Genomic DNA, 7,244 nt, shown 5'->3' with positions numbered 1-7,244 from the left:
TCTGTTTGCCTTAATTAACAGGTCTGGCTGTGCCTGATGATACAATAGCATCTTTTGAAATAGACTAAACCTTTCTAGTATGGAGGCCATTCAAGGCCACTGGAGAGAAGGAGAGAGGGAGGGAGGCAGCGGGGGAGTTGGGAAGCAGGGGGTAAGAGGGTCCATTATGGCCTATATTCACTCTCTCTTAATCCTGATGAATGACAAGTTGGTCATGTGAGGGTGCCAAATGTTCAACTGAATGAGGAACCCACCAATAACGTCTACTTTCAGTTAAACACTGTACCGTATCGTGCTTGTCACCCATAGCTAAGAAAGGATAAAAGGTTCTTAATTTAGTTTTCAATAGACATTGTACTGGAATGGTAATAAGTGTATTACACTGATTTAGGGGATTTGAAGTAGTTGAGTTCAGGTCAGCCTTTAAAAGTTCACAGGTAGAGTTCTTCTCATTACGAATCGATCTCCCATGTCTCCCGTGTCAGACTTCTGTGGGTCTGATTGAAGTGTGTTTACACCAGAGCTCAACACTACCGTAAAAACCCATCTCTCCATTCCTTATTGATTTGAAATGTCAAAGTGGAAACCATACCAAAAGGAGAATGCGCTCCGAGATGCCTCAACACTGGCTTAATAGCATCTCTCCTTTGAACTAAAGCTGTTAAAAAGTTTTACCAGATATTTCACGCAATGACTTACCTCCTTCGTCTCACTCATCGGATTTTTGGAGGAAGTGGGACTTCAAGCGTATCGTCCTGATTGAGAACAAAACTGTCAGTTAGTATAGAATCAGGTCTGGTTTGTTTGGGATTAATAGGTTTTGGGAATATTTTTAGTTAATCCAGAGCATTCACAGACCAGACATCACACCGAAGCCTCGCCTCAGATTAACATAGCTGTGCTTGATGTATTGTGCTTTAACTGACACAGGAACCAAAATAATCCACCTGGTCTGTCAGACATAACTAAAACACCAACCAAAAACAAAAAACAATATTAGAATTTCAAAAGAAAACACCTGCCGCTTCAATCAATCAGGAACCTGGGGCTGTTATGGGCTGTGGCGGCCATTATGGCTGCTTTTTGGGATGTGTGCAACGTTCCAGTGCTCAGTCAGTCATTTGTAAGGTCTGAGATGGAGCAAACCATGAGTCATGTCTCCTCAGGTTAGGGCTGGGAACGGTGGAGGCGGTAGACCTGCTGAGACTACCTGCTGCGTTGCTGCCTCATCTCCCCTCTGCTCCGCACCCCTCCGCACCCCTCCTCCTTCAATCCTCCATCTCTCCATCTTTAGAGCATGAAGCAGTGGAGCACAGCCCACGCTCCCTCAGGTATTTGACTAGCTACCTTATATAGCATCTCCTCTGCATGGAGCCACAGGACAAGTCAAGGACTCTGCTGTCAGCTTCAGACATATCATCAAGGGGAAAAAACCCTAAGTTACAGTTTTAACTACAACAGGGTCATTCCATGAAGTGGTTTCCTTTTGCATCCCTTTGATATTTCAAGTATAGGAGAAATTGAGCACCAAAAAGCCTGTTATAATAAATTAAGCGCCCTTTAACCTTTTACTGCTACGGGCTAAATCAGGGTCACACAGAGTGATTCTTGATAGTCTTAAAAAATCTACTTTGAAACTAAAGTATACACCTCATACAAATGGTTACGGGCTTAAAAAAATAAGACACCTGTACCATGTCAGATATAGAGTTGAAATGTATTACGTTTGAGTTTGCATCCCAATATAACATTTTATATACATCACAGGAGACTGAAATATAAGAACACTGACATAGAACCACCAGATTTTAATAGTTTAAAAAAATACATCTTTAAATTATCAAACCCTCTTTGGCCTCATGGGTGGAATGTTATTCATATTTTTGGTCACTGACTGCAGGACAGCGCAACTATAGACCACATGGAGAATTCAATAAATCTGATTTTTAATTTGAATAAAGAATTGCTAAAGTAACAAAATTCAGCATTTTGACATTTCCCTCCTGTCGTGGAAATTTCCTCTATTTACCAAATCATGGGAGCAAACCACACACACAAGTCAGAGTTAGTTATCAAAGTCCATCTTTAATTATATGAGCTCTATCACAACCCTGTGACTCTCAGATTGATTCAGTGTCTCCCAGTGAATCCTCTGAGAGCCCCCTTACAATGCAACTGAGTTCCTTTAATAGCAAAGACACACATAGTCAGACAGCATAGACATAACTCATCGTTCAGCTTTGTCTCCTTTCCCAAACCCAGAACCATAAACCAATCCTCCATTACAACAGGCATATATCAAATTGTCATTTAGATACAACCCACTCTAAATACAAACTCCTGGACAAACTCACGGAGAGGAGGGTGAGGCTATAGGTTAAGATATAAACAACATAAGAGGGAGCATAGAATGATTCCAGACACTGCAACCTTCCTTTCCCCACTATGGGAAAGGTAGAGAGTGAAAGATATGTTTACACATGATGACACTTTGACCTCTCCCCTCTCAGCGGCCCAGGCAACTTAGTTTTGACATAGAACAGATAACTGCAACCTCACCATAGAATTACACAAAAATACCATTCTGATGAGAATTAACTTACACATATTTGATGAATATAAAACATCTTACATATGTTACCAACAAATTCTGAATCTTCCCTAACATTCCCCTCTCAAGGGACTCAGTCCCTTTTGAAGAATCAGAATAGTAACATACTCAATATTTTAAAATTCAAATCCCCTCAATGTCAAATACCTTAGCTTATATGTAAACTTTCTCCCTTCTGAAACTAAGTTAACAACCCTTATTCTACAAGACAAACTTGCACATGTTTTAATAACACAGAATAATCCATTTGAGGAAAAATAAAAACATAACATATAACTGCTCTTTAAATTACATGAGAACCAGTGTCTAAACACAGGCCTCCTCACAACATATAGGACAGACATCCCTCTAAGTACTCATGCTCAGAAATATACTCATGAGTAGAGAATAGGTCATTGAAATCATTCATATTCCAAATCATAAGTAACAACCCAACTATTTATCAAACCAATATTTAGAATAGCACTCCTCAGTGATTCAAATTTGTCTTATCACTCAAAGTAAAAACCTCAATTTAACACACATCAATATTAGCAGATTTACATACAGTATAATTATCCCATAATTCTACTATTAACTTTTTTAATCATGATTTTAATACAGATCAGTATCTCAATGCATTCTTAATCTAAATTACTACAATTTACATGGTGTAGACCTCTTCAATCAATCTGATACCACAAAAGTATAAACAATTTTAATGGCACAGTTATATTAAACCCCCCCCTCTCAGGCACGGCATCTTCTGGCATCTTCGTTTTTCTTCAAATAGCTTTACAGTTCAAAGTGGACGGCCCATGATAATGTCCCAATTTCAGTGTCTCATCTTTACCACTCATGTCTTGTCCATTCGTCAACCAACATACCAGCATCATAAGAAAATGTTAGAACAGATCTTTCTCCATGATCACTCCAAGTGGATTCTCACAGTATGAGAGAACCATGAAAGAAAAGCAGTTGATAGCTTAGATCTGAGACTGTACACCAATTTCTGGCTTGGTTCTTTTCTCTCGGTAGAAGTGGTTTGGAAAGCCTCCTTCAATGCCTTTGTCTCTCTTCTTCAGCCAGTTAGAGGGGGTTTTGAGGTACACACACCATTCGGTCCAAATTATCTCTTCCATGCATTAAGATACCGTCTGATGTCACCCTTCATGATAACCTCGAAAGAACAGATCAGAACAACAGTTTAGTTCAGTTCAGTTCATTAAACTACATGATAAATGATTACTTTTACCAATTATTCTTAACACACATATCTAAACATATTTCACAGAGAATATCAAAACATTCTATTGAAACTATTCTTTCAAATTGGTTTATACTCCCCATCTCACTGTCAACTCCATCGTAGAGCCAAGGATCAAGAAATTAGACCTATACCCCTCGGGAATAGAACAAAACAAACACAACAATACAATACACTCAACAATACAATACACTCAACAATACAATACACTCATTCACATATCACTTAAGTTGTATAACTTCAATTCAAACCCTCAAAAAACTGAATCCTCCCCCATGTTTTACACACATCTCTCCGTATGAGAGTAATGTAAAACAAAATTTCAGCTAACCTAATCAAATTAAAATCACTAAACTGAAGAAAAAAAAACACTCCACAAAGAAAAATTATTTAACCCCTATGGTCATAGGAAAATAGACTTAAAGCAGCATACCCTTAGTTAAAAGCAATGCCCTCTTCACACTGGTCCAAATTACAAATATGGATTAAGAAACATATTTCTTTAAAAATAACACACACAGCGCAAAAATTATAACATGCGTCAGTCAATCTATAAGAATGAAAAACATTTCGGTAACCACTTTCCTATCGCCATTCTCTCCCCGCTATCATTCAGAGTGTCTTTAACTTAGGTAACTGTCTTCTCTATTGATACAGTAATTTAAATACGACCCAATTCTCAATACATTATTCCAGCAGATAATTTAGTGAACAGACATCGTCTTGCATCAGAATTCGCTTCGTTATTATTTTAAATTGAATTAGTCTATCAATTTAACCTAAACAAGCTATTGAAAACGTTCAATTTATCTCTTATACAAACACCAGCGACCATAACTTTCCAGGCAAAACATACAAATAGATTATTTACAATCAAAAACTCTGAATTCAGCCAGCGCCGTGACTGGGAATGGAACTCGGGCCTCCCGCGTTGCAGGCGAGAATTCTACCACTGAACCACTAATGCTATTGCCAATAACCTAAATTCTCCGGATATAAACCCCATCTACAAAGTAAAATCAAAACACGTCACTATCGGTAATTCCCAGAAGTATAATAGCCCAATTTTAATAGTACATACATTGCTCCAGCTATGATTCTCAAATTCCAAATGAATATATTAGCAATCAAAGAATAAAATCGACACTAATGACTAGGAAACAGTAAAAGTAGATTATGTTTACTTATGCAACGTATTTCAATTACTTTACTACATCACTTTAATCACGCAATGATAATTCGTTTGATGGAAAACCTTAGGCTTTGTACAACATTATAAATTACATCGAGCATCCCTCGAATTCTCTTTAACTTTATGGAAAACAGTTTATTCAATAAATCCCGCAACTTCTCTCATACTGGGAAGAAAAATGATAACATGTTCAGACCTTAAAGGCAGTTAAATTTCAAATGTTTCCCCCAGACGGAGATACTCCAATATGCGTTCTATAGTTACATCGTTAGGGTAAGATAACCAAAAGTGGACACACTCTAATCAGTTTCTAGAGCTCAATTTCCCAGATTTTGTAGATTATTGTAACAGTGCTTAAAAACTTCATCTTTATCAAATTATCCATTTAAGATATCAACTCAAAACCTACGTACGTCTACGAATGGGTGGTTTAAATTGTATCTAATCATTTTCAGCATTACTTTATACACACATACCATTTATCATAATTTCAAATAATTCACAGAATCCATATAAAATTTAAGAAATCTTAGTTACTCACACACTTTCAGGATCATCCACACAGGATTGGTCAGATTTTTCACATAGAACTTTTCTGACGTCCACACAGAACATCAAAAGGTTTGCCCACACAGAGTAAACCCTACCCCGCTCACACAGAACGGTCCGACTCACACAGAGTAACCCTACCCCGCTCACACAGAATGGTCTGACTCACACAGAGTAAACCTAGGGCATACCTGGCTAGCACATTTAAAATAATTGGAATTCACCACATCTGAGGGTCACTTAGACAAATCACACAGACGCACAGAATGAGGTCCTTCTTCCAATAGGGCTTCACCAAGTGCCGTGTTTCACCTAGAACACACAGACCCCCTGGCCCCTCACCCGACAGACCTCACCAAATCCCCACTGTGATCAATTCAGTGTCAGGAGGGCGCTTGGTCACTGGCAACCGGACAGCGCAGAGTATCTTTTGAGTCCACAAAACCCCCAGATTACTCTCCTCTGACTCGGCCCTGCTTACGCCGCCAAGGTGCCTTCCTTACAAAGGAATTCACGCTCAGAGTATACGTAACAGCCATAATTAAAAAACTCGACTTCAAATCTGTGTGTGGTTCGCTCACCTTTTTCTTAAAAAAAACTCAGTTCGAGATGTGGTATCCACTCGGCTCGCTTCCTCTTAGATCAAAGGTTGGTCCATCTGCTCCGTTTCCCGAAGTGTGGTTCTCCCTGAGATCCCAAATTTAGGGGATCCCTCGTGCACGATTTATTTACCTAGATCGTAGGAACGGTCACCGAGTGAAGATTCACATCCCCTCCTCGTCGCCAAATGTCGTGGAAATTTCCTCTATTTACCAAATCATGGGAGCAAACCACACACACAAGTCAGAGTTAGTTATCAAAGTCCATCTTTAATTATATGAGCTCTATCACAACCCTGTGACTCTCAGATTGATTCAGTGTCTCCCAGTGAATCCTCTGAGAGCCCCCTTACAATGCAACTGAGTTCCTTTAATAGCAAAGACACACATAGTCAGACAGCATAGACATAACTCATCGTTCAGCTTTGTCTCCTTTCCCAAACCCAGAACCATAAACCAATCCTCCATTACAACAGGCATATATCAAATTGTCATTTAGATACAACCCACTCTAAATACAAACTCCTGGACAAACTCACGGAGAGGAGGGTGAGGCTATAGGTTAAGATATAAACAACATAAGAGGGAGCATAGAATGATTCCAGACACTGCAACCTTCCTTTCCCCACTATGGGAAAGGTAGAGAGTGAAAGATATGTTTACACATGATGACACTTTGACCTCTCCCCTCTCAGCGGCCCAGGCAACTTAGTTTTGACATAGAACAGATAACTGCAACCTCACCATAGAATTACACAAAAATACCATTCTGATGAGAATTAACTTACACATATTTGATGAATATAAAACATCTTACATATGTTACCAACAAATTCTGAATCTTCCCTAACACTCCGTCAACTGTGTGTCACCTCGAGGAAGATTTGATCCCACTTTTCCCCAGACATGATACAAGTTTCACCATCCTTCACCACATTTCCGTAGTGTTTATGCTAGTAAAGTCATACCATATTAGAATTAATCACAACAGCTGTATTGGAAACAGGAATCTTCGGTACAATTTTATAAATACTGACATATAATGTG

General features: G+C 38.9%; 1 long non-coding RNA gene across 1 annotated transcript; it reads right to left on the bottom strand.

Moving 5' to 3' along the window:
• Positions 1-2,065: 2,065 nt before the first annotated feature.
• Positions 2,066-7,043, bottom strand: LOC149975259 (uncharacterized). The gene is made up of 2 exons (XR_016488692.1): positions 5,779-7,043; positions 2,066-5,735 (listed from the first exon to the last, which is right to left on the bottom strand). It is a non-coding gene; the product is annotated as an uncharacterized LOC149975259 (long non-coding RNA).
• Positions 7,044-7,244: the final 201 nt, after the last annotated feature.

The sequence above is a fragment of the Oncorhynchus mykiss genome, chromosome 19, assembly GCF_057628025.1.
Source record: "Oncorhynchus mykiss isolate SJ-2025 chromosome 19, ASM5762802v1, whole genome shotgun sequence".
Taxonomy (NCBI): domain Eukaryota; kingdom Metazoa; phylum Chordata; class Actinopteri; order Salmoniformes; family Salmonidae; genus Oncorhynchus; species Oncorhynchus mykiss.
Note: the sequence above shows the minus strand (reverse complement) of the source record. Positions and strands in the feature narration are given on the sequence as shown.